The sequence below is a fragment of the Protopterus annectens genome, chromosome 1.part0 (genome assembly GCF_019279795.1).
Source record: "Protopterus annectens isolate FY-2018-M chromosome 1.part0, PAN1.0, whole genome shotgun sequence".
NCBI classification, from domain to species: Eukaryota; Metazoa; Chordata; order Ceratodontiformes; family Protopteridae; genus Protopterus; species Protopterus annectens.
Window position 1 is genome coordinate 170,367,925 of NC_056725.1, and position 18,621 is coordinate 170,386,545.

The window sequence follows — 18,621 nt, forward strand, 5'->3', positions numbered from 1 at the left end:
ACACAGTTTAAATCAATTTAAATACTGTATTTTTAAAAAAAAGTGCAGATAAAGGTACTTAAATTCTCTTATACGTCCAGTTGAATATAACCAAGTTTTTAGCTGGCCAAGCTGAAGTTTTAAAGCAGGAATTATTTCACATGCACCAGTTTAAATATGCAAGGACAGGAAATCAAAGAATGTGGCTACCCCCACACCTGTAATTACTAGCAAATAACAAAATTCAGCCAACACTAGCTTTAGTTCAAGTTACTGAAGAGCAGAATAACTTCAGATAAAAATTCCTTCAACACTCCTTCATACACAGTTTAAATCAATTTAAATACTGTATTTTTAAAAAAAGTGCAGAAAAAGGTACTTAAATTCTCTTATACGTCCAGTTGAATATAACCAAGTTTTAGCTGGCCAAGCTGAAGTTTTAAAGCAGGAATTATTTCACATGCACCAGTTTAAATATGCAAGGACAGGAAATCAAAGAATGTGGCTACCCCCACACCTGTAATTACTAGCAAATAACAAAATTCAGCCAACACTAGTTTTAGTTCAAGTTACTGAAGAGCAGAATAACTTCAGATAAAAATTCCTTCAACACTCCTTCATACACAGTTTAAATCAATTTAAATACTGTATTTTTTAAAAAAAGTGCAGAAAAAGGTACTTAAATTCTCTTATACGTCCAGTTGAATATAACCAAGTTTTAGCTGGCCAAGCTGAAGTTTTAAAGCAGGAATTATTTCACATGCACCAGTTTAAATATGCAAGGACAGGAAATCAAAGAATGTGGCTACCCCCACACCTGTAATTACTAGCAAATAACAAAATTCAGCCAACACTAGCTTTAGTTCAAGTTACTGAAGAGCAGAATAACTTCAGATAAAAATTCCTTCAACACTCCTTCATACACAGTTTAAATCAATTTAAATACTGTATTTTTAAAAAAAAGTGCAGAAAAAGGTACTTAAATTCTCTTATATGTCCAGTTGAATATAACCAAGTTTTAGCTGGCCAAGCTGAAGTTTTAAAGCAGGAATTATTTCACATGCACCAGTTCAAATATGCAAGGACAGGAAATCAAAGAATGTGGCTACCCCACACCTGTAATTACTAGCAAATAACAAAATTCAGCCAACACTAGTTTTAGTTCAAGTTACTGAAGAGCAGAATAACTTCAGATAAAAATTCCTTCAACACTCCTTCATACACAGTTTAAATCAATTTAAATACTGTATTTTTAAAAAAGTGCAGAAAAAGGTACTTAAATTCTCTTATACGTCCAGTTGAATATAACCAAGTTTTTAGCTGGCCAAGCTGAAGTTTTAAAGCAGGAATTATTTCACATGCACCAGTTTAAATATGCAAGGACAGGAAATCAAAGAATGTGGCTACCCCCACACCTGTAATTACTAGCAAATAACAAAATTCAGCCAACACTAGCTTTAGTTCAAGTTACTGAAGAGCAGAATAACTTCAGATAAAATTCCTTCAACACTCCTTCATACACAGTTTAAATCAATTTAAATACTGTATTTTTTAAAAAAAAGTGCAGAAAAAGGTACTTAAATTCTCTTATACGTCCAGTTGAATATAACCAAGTTTTAGCTGGCCAAGCTGAAGTTTTAAAGCAGGAATTATTTCACATGCACCAGTTTAAATATGCAAGGACAGGAAATCAAAGAATGTGGCTACCCCCACACCTGTAATTACTAGCAAATAACAAAATTCAGCCAACACTAGCTTTAGTTCAAGTTACTGAAGAGCAGAATAACTTCAGATAAAAATTCCTTCAACACTCCTTCATACACAGTTTAAATCAATTTAAATACTGTATTTTTTAAAAAAAAAGTGCAGAAAAAGGTACTTAAATTCTCTTATACGTCCAGTTGAATATAACCAAGTTTTTAGCTGGCCAAGCTGAAGTTTTAAAGCAGGAATTATTTCACATGCACCAGTTTAAATATGCAAGGACAGGAAATCAAAGAATGTGGCTACCCCCACACCTGTAATTACTAGCAAATAACAAAATTCAGCCAACACTAGTTTTAGTTCAAGTTACTGAAGAGCAGAATAACTTCAGATAAAATTCCTTCAACACTCCTTCATACACAGTTTAAATCAATTTAAATACTGTATTTTTTTAAAAAAAGTGCAGAAAAAGGTACTTAAATTCTCTTATACGTCCAGTTGAATATAACCAAGTTTTTAGCTGGCCAAGCTGAAGTTTTAAAGCAGGAATTATTTCACATGCACCAGTTTAAATATGCAAGGACAGGAAATCAAAGAATGTGGCTACCCCCACACCTGTAATTACTAGCAAATAACAAAATTCAGCCAACACTAGCTTTAGTTCAAGTTACTGAAGAGCAGAATAACTTCAGATAAAAATTCCTTCAACACTCCTTCATACACAGTTTAAATCAATTTAAATACTGTATTTTTAAAAAAGTGCAGAAAAAGGTACTTAAATTCTCTTATATGTCCAGTTGAATATAACCAAGTTTTTAGCTGGCCAAGCTGAAGTTTTAAAGCAGGAATTATTTCACATGCACCAGTTTAAATATGCAAGGACAGGAAATCAAAGAATGTGGCTACCCCCACACCTGTAATTACTAGCAAATAACAAAATTCAGCCAACACTAGCTTTAGTTCAAGTTACTGAAGAGCAGAATAACTTCAGATAAAAATTCCTTCAACACTCCTTCATACACAGTTTAAATCAATTTAAATACTGTATTTTTAAAAAAAGTGCAGAAAAAGGTACTTAAATTCTCTTATACGTCCAGTTGAATATAACCAAGTTTTTAGCTGGCCAAGCTGAAGTTTTAAAGCAGGAATTATTTCACATGCACCAGTTTAAATATGCAAGGACAGGAAATCAAAGAATGTGGCTACCCCCACACCTGTAATTACTAGCAAATAACAAAATTCAGCCAACACTAGCTTTAGTTCAAGTTACTGAAGAGCAGAATAACTTCAGATAAAATTTCCTTCAACACTCCTTCATACACAGTTTAAATCAATTTAAATACTGTATTTTTAAAAAAAAGTGCAGAAAAAGGTACTTAAATTCTCTTATACGTCCAGTTGAATATAACCAAGTTTTAGCTGGCCAAGCTGAAGTTTTAAAGCAGGAATTATTTCACATGCACCAGTTTAAATATGCAAGGACAGGAAATCAAAGAATGTGGCTACCCCCACACCTGTAATTACTAGCAAATAACAAAATTCAGCCAACACTAGCTTTAGTTCAAGTTACTGAAGAGCAGAATAACTTCAGATAAAAATTCCTTCAACACTCCTTCATACACAGTTTAAATCAATTTAAATACTGTATTTTTAAAAAAAGTGCAGAAAAAGGTACTTAAATTCTCTTATACGTCCAGTTGAATATAACCAAGTTTTTAGCTGGCCAAGCTGAAGTTTTAAAGCAGGAATTATTTCACATGCACCAGTTTAAATATGCAAGGACAGGAAATCAAAGAATGTGGCTACCCCCACACCTGTAATTACTAGCAAATAACAAAATTCAGCCAACACTAGCTTTAGTTCAAGTTACTGAAGAGCAGAATAACTTCAGATAAAAATTCCTTCAACACTCCTTCATACACAGTTTAAATCAATTTAAATACTGTATTTTTAAAAAAAAGTGCAGAAAAAGGTACTTAAATTCTCTTATACGTCCAGTTGAATATAACCAAGTTTTTAGCTGGCCAAGCTGAAGTTTTAAAGCAGGAATTATTTCACATGCACCAGTTTAAATATGCAAGGACAGGAAATCAAAGAATGTGGCTATCCCCACACCTGTAATTACTAGCAAATAACAAAATTCAGCCAACACTAGTTTTAGTTCAAGTTACTGAAGAGCAGAATAACTTCAGATAAAAATTCCTTCAACACTCCTTCATACACAGTTTAAATCAATTTAAATACTGTATTTTTTAAAAAGTGCAGGAAAGGTACTTAAATTCTCTTATACGTCCAGTTGAATATAACCAAGTTTTTAGCTGGCCAAGCTGAAGTTTTAAAGCAGGAATTATTTCACATGCACCAGTTTAAATATGCAAGGACAGGAAATCAAAGAATGTGGCTACGCCACACCTGTAATTACTAGCAAATAACAAAATTCAGCCAACACTAGCTTTAGTTCAAGTTACTGAAGAGCAGAATAACTTCAGATAAAAATTCCTTCAACACTCCTTCATACACAGTTTAAATCAATTTAAATACTGTATTTTAAAAAAAAAGTGCAGAAAAAGGTACTTAAATTCTCTTATATGTCCAGTTGAATATAACCAAGTTTTAGCTGGCCAAGCTGAAGTTTTAAAGCAGGAATTATTTCACATGCACCAGTTTAAATATGCAAGGACAGGAAATCAAAGAATGTGGCTACCCCACACCTGTAATTACTAGCAAATAACAAAATTCAGCCAACACTAGTTTTAGTTCAAGTTACTGAAGAGCAGAATAACTTCAGATAAAAATTCCTTCAACACTCCTTCATACACAGTTTAAATCAATTTAAATACTGTATTTTTAAAAAACACGTGCAGAAAAAGGTACTTAAATTCTCTTATATGTCCAGTTGAATATAACCAAGTTTTAGCTGGCCAAGCTGAAGTTTTAAAGCAGGAATTATTTCACATGCACCAGTTTAAATATGCAAGGACAGGAAATCAAAGAATGTGGCTACCCCCACACCTGTAATTACTAGCAAATAACAAAATTCAGCCAACACTAGCTTTAGTTCAAGTTACTGAAGAGCAGAATAACTTCAGATAAAAATTCCTTCAACACTCCTTCATACACAGTTTAAATCAATTTAAATACTGTATTTTTAAAAAAAGTGCAGAAAAAGGTACTTAAATTCTCTTATACGTCCAGTTGAATATAACCAAGTTTTTAGCTGGCCAAGCTGAAGTTTTAAAGCAGGAATTATTTCACATGCACCAGTTTAAATATGCAAGGACAGGAAATCAAAGAATGTGGCTACCCCACACCTGTAATTACTAGCAAATAACAAAATTCAGCCAACACTAGCTTTAGTTCAAGTTACTGAAGAGCAGAATAACTTCAGATAAAAATTCCTTCAACACTCCTTCATACACAGTTTAAATCAATTTAAATACTGTATTTTTAAAAAAAAACGTGCAGAAAAAGGTACTTAAATTCTCTTATACGTCCAGTTGAATATAACCAAGTTTTTAGCTGGCCAAGCTGAAGTTTTAAAGCAGGAATTATTTCACATGCACCAGTTTAAATATGCAAGGACAGGAAATCAAAGAATGTGGCTACCCCCACACCTGTAATTACTAGCAAATAACAAAATTCAGCCAACACTAGCTTTAATTCAAGTTACTGAAGAGCAGAATAACTTCAGATAAAAATTCCTTCAACACTCCTTCATACACAGTTTAAATCAATTTAAATACTGTATTTTTTAAAAAGAAAAGTGCAGAAAAAGGTACTTAAATTCTCTTATATGTCCAGTTGAATATAACCAAGTTTTAGCTGGCCAAGCTGAAGTTTTAAAGCAGGAATTATTTCACATGCACCAGTTTAAATATGCAAGGACAGGAAATCAAAGAATGTGGCTACCCCCACACCTGTAATTACTAGCAAATAACAAAATTCAGCCAACACTAGTTTTAGTTCAAGTTACTGAAGAGCAGAATAACTTCAGATAAAAATTCCTTCAACACTCCTTCATACACAGTTTAAATCAATTTAAATACTGTATTTTTAAAAAAAAGTGCAGAAAAAGGTACTTAAATTCTCTTATATGTCCAGTTGAATATAACCAAGTTTTTAGCTGGCCAAGCTGAAGTTTTAAAGCAGGAATTATTTCACATGCACCAGTTTAAATATGCAAGGACAGGAAATCAAAGAATGTGGCTACCCCCACACCTGTAATTACTAGCAAATAACAAAATTCAGCCAACACTAGTTTTAGTTCAAGTTACTGAAGAGCAGAATAACTTCAGATAAAAATTCCTTCAACACTCCTTCATACACAGTTTAAATCAATTTAAATACTGTATTTTTTTTAAAAAAAAGTGCAGAAAAAGGTACTTAAATTCTCTTATACGTCCAGTTGAATATAACCAAGTTTTTAGCTGGCCAAGCTGAAGTTTTAAAGCAGGAATTATTTCACATGCACCAGTTTAAATATGCAAGGACAGGAAATCAAAGAATGTGGCTACCCCCACACCTGTAATTACTAGCAAATAACAAAATTCAGCCAACACTAGCTTTAGTTCAAGTTACTGAAGAGCAGAATAACTTCAGATAAAAATTCCTTCAACACTCCTTCATACACAGTTTAAATCAATTTAAATACTCTATTTTTAAAAAGAAAAGTGCAGAAAAAGGTACTTAAATTCTCTTATACGTCCAGTTGAATATAACCAAGTTTTTAGCTGGCCAAGCTGAAGTTTTAAAGCAGGAATTATTTCACATGCACCAGTTTAAATATGCAAGGACAGGAAATCAAAGAATGTGGCTACCCCCACACCTGTAATTACTAGCAAATAACAAAATTCAGCCAACACTAGTTTTAGTTCAAGTTACTGAAGAGCAGAATAACTTCAGATAAAAATTCCTTCAACACTCCTTCATACACAGTTTAAATCAATTTAAATACTGTATTTTTTCTACAAAAAGTGCAGAAAAAGGTACTTAAATTCTCTTATACGTCCAGTTGAATATAACCAAGTTTTTAGCTGGCCAAGCTGAAGTTTTAAAGCAGGAATTATTTCACATGCACCAGTTTAAATATGCAAGGACAGGAAATCAAAGAATGTGGCTACCCCACACCTGTAATTACTAGCAAATAACAAAATTCAGCCAACACTAGCTTTAGTTCAAGTTACTGAAGAGCAGAATAACTTCAGATAAAAATTCCTTCAACACTCCTTCATACACAGTTTAAATCAATTTAAATACTGTATTTTTAAAAAAAAGTGCAGAAAAAGGTACTTAAATTCTCTTATACGTCCAGTTGAATATAACCAAGTTTTTAGCTGGCCAAGCTGAAGTTTTAAAGCAGGAATTATTTCACATGCACCAGTTTAAATATGCAAGGACAGGAAATCAAAGAATGTGGCTACCCCACACCTGTAATTACTAGCAAATAACAAAATTCAGCCAACACTAGCTTTAGTTCAAGTTACTGAAGAGCAGAATAACTTCAGATAAAAATTCCTTCAACACTCCTTCATACACAGTTTAAATCAATTTAAATACTGTATTTTTAAAAAAAGTGCAGAAAAAGGTACTTAAATTCTCTTATACGTCCAGTTGAATATAACCAAGTTTTTAGCTGGCCAAGCTGAAGTTTTAAAGCAGGAATTATTTCACATGCACCAGTTTAAATATGCAAGGACAGGAAATCAAAGAATGTGGCTACCCCCACACCTGTAATTACTAGCAAATAACAAAATTCAGCCAACACTAGTTTTAGTTCAAGTTACTGAAGAGCAGAATAACTTCAGATAAAAATTCCTTCAACACTCCTTCATACACAGTTTAAATCAATTTAAATACTGTATTTTTAAAAAAAAGTGCAGAAAAAGGTACTTAAATTCTCTTATACGTCCAGTTGAATATAACCAAGTTTTTAGCTGGCCAAGCTGAAGTTTTAAAGCAGGAATTATTTCACATGCACCAGTTTAAATATGCAAGGACAGGAAATCAAAGAATGTGGCTACCCCCACACCTGTAATTACTAGCAAATAACAAAATTCAGCCAACACTAGCTTTAGTTCAAGTTACTGAAGAGCAGAATAACTTCAGATAAAAATTCCTTCAACACTCCTTCATACACAGTTTAAATCAATTTAAATACTGTATTTTTATAAAAAAAGTGCAGAAAAAGGTACTTAAATTCTCTTATACGTCCAGTTGAATATAACCAAGTTTTTAGCTGGCCAAGCTGAAGTTTTAAAGCAGGAATTATTTCACATGCACCAGTTTAAATATGCAAGGACAGGAAATCAAAGAATGTGGCTACCCCCACACCTGTAATTACTAGCAAATAACAAAATTCAGCCAACACTAGTTTTAGTTCAAGTTACTGAAGAGCAGAATAACTTCAGATAAAAATTCCTTCAACACTCCTTCTTTCTGAAATGTGTGTGCCTTGTTTGCTGTAACCCAGAAGTTAGTAGTTTATTGGCCATTTTGGGCTAATTTCTATCTCTTTCATTTCCCTGCTATAAAAACTGCATTTGTGCACTTTTTTCTGCTTGTATTCAGCTCAGCGAGTGCCTGCCAGGTGTCCTGCAGAGTTCTACAGCAGCAGAGAAACAAAAGAGAGAATTTGGAGTGATTAAGTATCATTTTTCTGCATTTTCTTGCTGTCTTTAACTAATTCTGCCTAAAACGCCAATTTTTTAGTGTTTCTGTGATTTAAAAAGTTTGTTTCTGCTACATATTTACTTATTTGCTGCCTGCACTTGAACTGTCACTTTTGTGTTTAAATAATCTGTTTAACTGTTGTAGGCTGCACACTAAAGTGCGATAGCCATTTCTGTGCATTTAAAGTGTTTTTTTTATTGTATCTGCTTTATTTTCTGAAAAAAACTAACTATATATATATATATATATATATATATATATATATATATATATATATATATATATATATATATATATATATACATATAGATATATACATACTTGTTTCCCGCCTTTCTGAACTAGTATAGTCCAGTTTTCAGGTTATTGCTGAATTCAGGGCTGTGTTACAAGTTTCTGTTTTGCCCATACCTTACTTGGATAGAAGGAAGTTTCTCTGTTCACCTGTGAGAGAGGGGAGCTTTGAGCAGCCTATCTGTCCCTGGAGGAGTGGTTTCAGCCCAGACATTAGTAGTTTATTGGCCATTTTGGGCTAATTTCTATGTCTTTCATTTTCCTGCTATAAAAAAATCACATTTGTGTGGTTTTGTGTGCCGGTTAGCTAGGGTTAAACTATTCCCGGCTCCACAAAGTCTACTGTTCAATTTTTCCCTTGGAACTAGACAAACTTTCAACTTAAGCATTCAAACCATTCATTTCACAGCCCAGCACTTGCTCAAAACTCATAGCAAGCACAAATTAACCATAGAAATAGACCCCCCCCCTATACAGTCTAGAAGGACAAGGCTGTATATTCATCCCTACCAGCCAATCAGTAAAACAGCTCACTTACCTATTCAGGCATGTCCAAATGACAGTTTCAGGTTTACTCTCCTGTTCAACTAGTGAATCTGGGCAGTTTGAGGCAATGTTACAACTGCCTCATGTACACAGACAACCCTTTCCTCCTACCACCAAACACTAATATATGCGAGAGATGCAATTATGCAGCCAAACTGGAGGCAAACCTCTCACAAACCAAGACTGGAACTGACCGTCAAGAGGAGAAGGAAAATACTTGCAATACACCACCAGTCTCACATAGACCTACTAAAACAACACCGGCAAATAACACACATAAATATACGAAAACATACTTGGAGGCTCTAAATAAAAATCACACATAAATATACGAAAACATACTTGGAGGCTCTAAATAAAAATCTGTGAAAGCAACAGAGACCTCCAAAGCAGACACCCAAGCAACCTCCACACCCCATCACAAAACATGAAACACATGCTTCACACAATCAGTGTGCCACGCAATCACACCCCTTAAGGCAAAATAACATACCCAACACAGTACTAATAGGCGACTCTATAGTCAGGCACACTGATGTCCCACTAACTAGGCTGGAGAAGAAGAAGGTTACAGTTAGCTGCCTGTCAGGCGCCAGGATCCACCACATAACACAAGCACTCAGGTCACTCCAGAACAAGTACATATATGACTCTGTCATTGTCCATGTTGGTGTAAATGATCTGAGACATACCTCCCTGGACTACATGAAAAGAGACATGGAAGAGCTCTCTGATCATGTAGCCCAAGCCAGTATGACCCTGACCCTGAGTAGCATCCTGCCCTCACCAAGAATGATGCCACAGTATAAAGAAAAAAATTATCAATTTCAACAATTGGCTAAGTTTCTGGTGTCATTCAAAGGGGATTCAGTATCTGTCCACCTGGGATGACATGCTCAACAAGCCATGTTGCTTCACAAGAGATGGCTAGCACCTGTCACCCTTAGGCATTGGAATACTAGCCAACACATTTGCTGCCCCCATAGTGCCTTTTTTAGGTAAGGCTCAAAAGACAAACCCACCACTGCAAATAGCACAAGTAACCAAAAACTAAGGGTAATGCTACTCAACGCCTGAAGTCTAAATCTCAAAATGCATGCACTCAAGACACTCCTTAGTATGGAGAATATCGATATCTGTGCAGTAAGAGAAACCTGGTTTAAGGCTCTAGAGAGCACCCCAGCACTACCAGGCTATAACTCATACCATACTTTTCGGTCACAGAACCCAGACCGAAACACAAAAGGCAGGGGTGTATCCATATTCGTCAAGGATACCCACACCTCCAGGTTAGTCAGAGATTAGAGGTCAGAGATCATCCATGTGCAACTAACAATGGGCAAAACTGCAATTCAAATTTTAGCTTGCTACAGATCACCCACCATGACCCAGGACCCCCACTCCACGTTTCTGGAGACACTGGAAAATATGAAGGTCCTACAAAATGCCCTAATATTGGGTGATTGCAATTACCCAAACATTAACTGGGAGAACTATTCAAGTACTAACTCCCTTGCCCAACGCTTCCTAGAATTTATAAACTCGAATGCCTTGGATCAACTGGTCAACACCACCACCAGAGGTGACAACATATTGGTCCTGGTCATCACCAACATGGGCGACCAGTGTTCTACACCAGAGGTCAACCCCTAGCTAGTTAGATCAGACCATAGACTAATCACTCTAGATATCCACATTCCGCCCCCACCCCCAATCAAGGAAACCACCAAGAAAAACTTTTCAAAAGCAAACTGCACGATACTTAAGTCCAAGGTGGAAAGGTTCACAGCCCCCATGCTAAAGGACAACACTGTCCATGCTGCTGAATCCCTTACAAAGGCATTCTATGAGCACCTGCAAGAATGTATGAATTGTCCTATCCCAAGCAAAACCAAGACTCACTCCTCCAAGAAAAGGAAACCAGTCTGGTGGACTCCTGCCATAAACAAGCTATACAATAGAAGGAGGAAACTAGTACAGAAAAGAGTAAAATCCCAAGAAGGAAAGACATCCCTGATCAGTATCAGCAAGAAACTATGATCCCTCATAAAATCATCCAAGGCTAGCTTCGAAAGAAAAATTGCCAAGGACTCCAAAGATAACCACAAAGCGTTCTTTAGCTATGTCAAGAACCTAAGTGGAAACTCTCAGATCTGCTCTGAGTTAGTGCAGAATGGCACAAAATACACTGAACCGACTGATATTGCCAACATTCTGGCAGACAGGTTTAGTGCAAACTTCACCCCCCTCTCACCCCCTAAAGAGCCCATAACCATACCAGAAGAATGTAGAGCCCTGGCAATCACTGACACACAGGTTAAAACAGCCCTATCCAAAGCCAAAAATACAGCTTCAGTGGGACTGGATGGAATCCCAGGCTGTGTCTTACACAAACTCCAAAATGAACTAACCCCTCACCTAAACACATTGTTCAAACTCAGCCTGTCTACAGGCTATGTATCCATAGAGTGGTGCACAGCAACAGTTATCCCACTCCACAAAGATGGAGCCACAACTGACCCTGGTAACTATTGCCCTATAAGCCTGATTAGCCTGGTCTGCAAGGCTATGGAAAGCATCATCATGGAATTCATTAACAGAGACATTGGGAACCTCCAAACATTGAACCTTACCCAGTTTGGTTTGTTAAGGGCATATCATGCCTCCTAAACCTGGTGGACTTCTTTGAGACAGTTACCAAGGCTTTAGATGAGGGAAAAGAGGTCCACACAGCCTACCTAGACCTCGCAAAGGCTTTCAACACCATTCCCCATTCTGGTATTATAGACAAGCTCACCAGCCTGAACATAAACCCCTACATCATGAGATGGGTTGCCAATTGGCTCATGGATAGAACCCACACGGTGAGAGTTGCAGGCTCTAGGTCCGACTCTAAACCGGTTACAAGTGGCATCCCCCAGGGCTCAGTCCTGGGACCCCTCCTGTTCGGTATATACTTCTCAGAGGTACAGGCAAGCACAGGAGGACTATGGCTGACCAAGTTTGCAGATGACTGCAAACTAGGGGCCATAACTGACTCTCCGGCTGATGCAGACATCCTCCAGAAGGGTCTCACTGAGATGGATACCTGGTGTCAAAATCATGGCCTCAAGCTAAATGCCAAAAAGTGCATAGTCATCCCCTTTGGAAAAAATAAAGTACCCATGAACTACTACATACTTGGTAGTCCCCTGAATACAGAACATGAAATAAGGGATCTGGGGACCCAAGGAGATAGTAATCTCTCATTTGATAATCATATTGCCAAAGTGGTTAGAAAATCCTTCTATGTGGCCCACCTAATCACAAAAGGGTTCGCATCTAGAACAAAAGAGGTTATTGTGCCCCTCTACTCATCACTCATCAGACCCATCATAGAGTACAACGCCCCATTCGGGATGTACCTTACAAGACATGTGCAACAGCTGGAAAGACCACAGAAGTACCTCACCAAGAGGATCACTGGCCTCAAACAGATGCCCTATGCAATTCGACTGAAGAATCTCCAGCTGTACTTGGTTGCATACCGCCTACTCAGAGGTGATCTCTGCCTGACATACAAGGCCATGTCCAACCCAGAATTGATAGACATGCTGCACCTAAAGAAAACCATATCCCCTCAAGCCACATGCTCTAGGGATCTAAACCTCACCATAATAATAAATAGGACTTGCTGGAGGGATAGATTTCTGTCCCAGAGACTCCCCTTGCTTTGGAACAGGATTCCAATCTACATTAGGCAGAGCCCCTCACTAACACTCTTCAAGAGAAACCTTGACGAGTGGATGGGAAACAGAAAATTTACCCTGGGGATCACTGCAGTGGCTCTGCTGGACAGATGCACAGGGAACTAATAGCTCTGCTGGACAGAGGCACAGGGAACTAATCTAAGGGGGCAGCAAAAGCCAACACATTCTGGCTAGGCTTACATATGCCCTCGGGCAGATAGCCTAGTACTAACCTATGAACCTATATCCACAAGTTAAGAAGTATTACCATGAAGTTCCATTAAGAATGTGGTCAATAATAAGAGGGCATTTAGTAGCAGTTTGAAAAGTAAAGAAATGTTTATTCATTTCAATAAATAAAATTATATATTTTACAAGCACTTATGAGTCCTACTTGTCACCCTATTTTTCCCACTCTCTATGTTCCTCTTTTTTTTCCCTCTCCATTTTACATCGTTCCTTTTTCCAGAGGTCTGCAAATTCCAGGAACAGCTCAGCCATGTGTCTCCCAGGTAAAGGACCAAGCACCACATCCCTCTGTCTGCCTGGGGATGCCTTCACAGGGTTGGCATAATGGTTCTGTCTCTGGGAGCTCCTTTGTATATGGCAGTCTGGAAGAGCAACAACAATGTGGACTTTGGGATCTGGTTGGTTTAGTTGCTGAGCTTGTGTGGTAGCGATGCACCTTCATTCCACAGAAACTGTCCTTCAACAGGGGCTTCAACTATTGAGCCACAGGAGAACTCCATCCCGACACCATTGAGATACCCATTTCAAGGTCCATCACAGGAGAGGGATAAATGAGGTCCTCTGGACTGTGGTGTGACATGCTTCAGATCTCCTTACACCCTTTATGTCTTATATCTGTCTTCCATGTGTATGTGTTGTGGTACCCAGCAATGTCAGCCCACCACAAAGTTCCTGTCTGTCTTTTGTATTTTGCCAGTTCCTTCAGTCTTCCTTTAGCCTCTCTCCTACACCCTCTTCTCTTATCTGTTCCCCAACTTCTCTCTTGAATATGAACATTTGAAAAATCTATCCCCTGAAAGAACATAGTGCCCCTCTTCTCCCACCCCCTCCAGCACATTCCTCTTCATGTCTTCATTCTGTGTGCCCCACATCTTGTCTTCTCTCTCCCTCATTTCCTATTTTCCTATTGTCCCCCTTTCCAACTTTATAGAAGACCAGTTAGTGTGCCCACATAAGGATACCATTAATAAAATACCCTTATTGATGTTTTAGTTTACTGCTGGGTAGCTGTGCTGAGCACCACTCTCCTCCAATGTTTGACAAATAAACCAATAGCTATGTACAGGCTTGTGTTTGTTTCCATGACTACACTGATGTAGCTTCCATTACACATAACCACACTAGTTCAAATCCTCTTTATGGTGTTGATAGCCAAAACTGCTGTGGACATTTTGGTGTAGCACTACAATTTCCTGTACTCAGTACCATTCATTCATGCTTAGCTGATTATTTTAAAGGGGTAGCTGTACCTTATATTTTCCCTGAGTTGTTATTGTTCATTTCTACAGTATTATTTACAGTAACATGAATACAAGGCATATGATGTGCCTTGAGACAACAAGTATAACTCGGTGATAGAACCATTACTATATAAAGAAAGCTCAGACCTTTTTAAACTTTGTGTATTGTTGACAGATGACATGAAAAATGCTGATTGATTAGCTGCTAATTGTCAAATTTTACACCTTTCAGGTTGCCAGATTAAATAAACAAAGCACTGTTCTGATAATAAAACTTAACTACAAATATGAACTCCATTTTAAACAATAGGCAGTTTGGGAAAATATATAGAGGAAAAGCCTGAAGTTAAAATGACTCAAAGTCCATGAAAAGCACTCACCAATATCAGATTTATGACAGAAATCTTGATTTCCTGTGTGACATAAAAATTCCTTACAGGTGGTAACCTTATTCTAACTAGGCTGTAGCCAGGTTTAGTCTTTGTACTCAAATGAGTATGTTTTTCTAAACATCATTTAGACATTGTGAGGTGCAGGTTCATAACCTTCTCTCCAAAGAGAAAATAACACTGCTTCACCCTCATAAGAGGAAGTTGGTTACCAGTAGAACAAAAAGTTCAGCTTTTACTCACTCTTCATAGCCACCTTACTGTCAGAACCTTCCACCTAAAACATTCAACCTTTCCATCATATATGTACTACACTATAAACCCTTGCAATAAACTGCATTACACTGACCATAGCTCCATGCTCGTCACCCCTAAACTATGGGGCATCACTATCTTTCATTTTAAAATGATGTTAATCTTATCCTGCATTCCATTCTGAAGCAGTTTGGTCTAGGGGTTGTTCAATTTCTTTTCTTTATGGTAGAAAAGTAAAGAGAGTTGTATAAAGAGGGGTTTCAGTAGAAATCATGGAGATATCGGAAGAGGTTGTGGAGGATGAATAAAGTCTCTGATAAAACAAATGAGGAAGAGAAGACCTGAGATAGTTTGTCTGATATTTGATGTGCTATTTGGTTAACTAATTACTAGAATTGCTTAGTACAGTTATACAGTGAAATGTATTTGGACTGAAGGTAGTTTACCTTGTGTATTCTGCCAACTTTTAATTAAGACATTTATGTGGATAAAACATAACCCCATATCTTGTTTCTTGGTTGGGTATTTATTTTCATTGACACAAGGCAAAAGCTCTAATTTTGAATAGGATTTCTGAGTTCCTTAGTTACCCAGAGGTTATTTCTAGTTTTACATAATCTAAGATTATTAGAAATGTTTTTCCTGTTGGAATAATAATTTGTTTGTAAATATTATAGCAGATTTAAAGGGAGCCTAGCTGTTCAAAACTGGAGATCAGTTCATCATTGACAGCTTTGATTATAAAGCAGCCATTTTTTTATCTGAGACAATCACTAATCGATGGAATAAAAATATTAACATATGATGTATTACTTGTGGATTTGTTATTAGTAATTTAGAACAGTGTGACATTTGGTCCTGAAATTGTGCTGTTTTTTTTTTTTTTTTAAGAATCTGCATAAGGTTTTGATCTGTAAGGAAGACATTTATGTAATTTTTTAAAAGGCTGAAACAGTTAATCTTAACATTACCTAATATAAATAAATTTTTTGTATTAGTGTGAAGCTTGAAGTAGTTCTTGGATAAGTTGTTTAAATGTATTGGAGGATATTGGTGCTGGGATATAGTTTATGGCCAGGTGATATGAGGCAAAATTTTGAAACGGGATGTTTACTATAAATCATTTAGGGTAATAATAATTGAATGAGGTTACTGCTGCTATACATCATTCCTGTAAGATATTTCAAACAGTATTAGAGTACCCCCACCTACTTTTTTTGTCAGTGTGGACATTGAATGTATAATTAAACCTATAGAAGTGATGCTTGTGGCTTGGAGTGCCATATTCAATCCAAGACAAGAAAATGGGTGAGCAGGAATGTATCTAATTATTGTATTGCAGTTAATATGTTGCCAGCATCCAGAAATGTACATTTTGCCTGGTTGGCTGGGGTAAGGATAGTTTGATTAGGGCAGGAATGTGTAAAAGGAATTTAGGGTGAAGAATGGCTATGAGCATGAATGGTCTCTGCATTACTTTTTGGGAGTAAGATGAAAAGAAGAGGGGTTAGTTTTATAAGGAACCTCTGAAACTTTAACTAAAGGGATTTGGACATATTTTTCTTTATTACTGCTTGCTGGCCAAGTAAAAGTGGTTTTGAATAGCTGAAGAAAGGTTTAAGGTTTGGACTGGGGTACAGTGTGAGGTATAATGTTTGTACTGGGGTATGGTGTGAGGTATAATGTTCGCACTGGGGTATGTGTGAGGTATAATGTTTGCACTGGGCTTCTGTGTGAGGTATAATATTTGCACTGCGGCATTGTGTGAGGTATTATGTTTGCACTGGGGTACTGTAGGAGGTATAATGAGAAGGTGAAAGGATGGTACAGTTATTCCACTGAAGAAGGGCAAAGCACAGAGCCTAGATACAATACCTTTCAGGATTCGTAAGAAAATTGTCAGTTTTGGCACATTCCTCAAATGAACATTCCAAAAAAGTTGTGGCCAACAAGAAGATTCATGAGGAATGGAAATGCACAGCTGTGATGTGATTCCATAGTAGAACACTAAAAGTAGCCTCTGGATCAAGTTGACAAAGCCAGTACCATGACATAGTAGTTCTGTTCTGGCTTATTCCCCAAATAAACAGGGTTTTATTAACCTCTGAGCTGCAGGAACTGGATATTGAGGCATGGGATTCAGTTAGTTCATCCATCTTGTGGGGTGGATGGTGTTGGTTGAGTCCTGCCATAGAAGTTCCACTTGGGGAAAGGTGCAAACTGCAGTGCTTGTGTTAGAGACTCAGTGCTGTGCAAACCCAATTAAGGCTGTGCATGTATTCAGATTGGAGCTTAGTGTATGTGAAAGTGTACATCCAGCCAGTTAGGGATGTTAGGAGCAGACAAATAATTTCTTAACCCATGCAGGTGATGGTCATAATCCCTATATCCCATCCTCCCTTTACTGGTGTTTGAGTTTGATTATTTTTGAGAGGAATGGCTGGGCCAGTGCCAGTAGGGATAAGGACTCAATGGTTATAAGAGGGGGAGTTGAGGTCAACCATTTTATAAAAAATACTGAAGGAAATACTGTCCTACGTTTTGGAGTGCAAGAACTTCCAGGCCATAAATTAGCACAACTTTGCAGCTAAAGCATCTTGCCAACTGAAACTAATCAGGTTCTATGACTGAGTCATGCCAGATGTAGGTAGGAATGATCAGCTGATATAAAATCAGACTTCAGCAAGGCCTTCAGTTGGATGTCACACTAAAGGCTGGCATCAAGTTATCTGACAGGAATGTGTTTAGGAGAGAAAATGGATAGATGAGTGCAAAAGGTAGGATAAGATCAGATGGCAGAGGTAAAGGTTATGGGAGGATGGGAGATATAGAGGATGGTAGGGTGTGAAGAACTAAAATATATGAAAGGGGTAACAGAAATAAAGGACAGGAGTACCTGTGAACAAAAAGGAATATGTTCATTGGGAATAAAAAAAATGGATGACATGAACTATTTTGGGTTCTTTAAAGCAGAGATGAAATGTGGAGAAAAACTGAATGTGTGTATTTAAACATAGAACTGTGTACACCAAACAGCACACAAAATGTGCAAGAGACATTGTGGTAAAGCAATACAAGATGGAATAAGAAAAATCAATGCAAGATCAAATAAAATTAGATGTAAATGTGGCCTTGAGGGCAGGGTAGAGTATAGCTTTGAAATGTGTTCAGAAAGAAAGATCATTGAATAGAAGGGAACAAGAAATGCCAGTCCCAGGATTTGTGTTCTTTACTGGTTGCAAACATAAAATAGTACAGGATTACCCTTTTGTTGATGACCCAATATAAGAATAGCAATAGGGGACTTAAGGGATAGTTTTAAAGGACATTTCAGAAAGTTGAATGTAATATGCTGCACACAGTTGAGTCAGCCTTTTGTTATTGTATTACTGCAAAGTTAATTAAGTGAACTGTCTTAATTGATGGCTGGCTGTTAGCTAGATAGTTTAGATATTTTTATTTAATTATTTAAGACTGTCCCGCAATGTCATTTTAAATATTTTTTTGTGGTTTTGAACTCTGATGTTACTGTGAATATATATTTAGTATTGTCTTGTTCTTTTATTA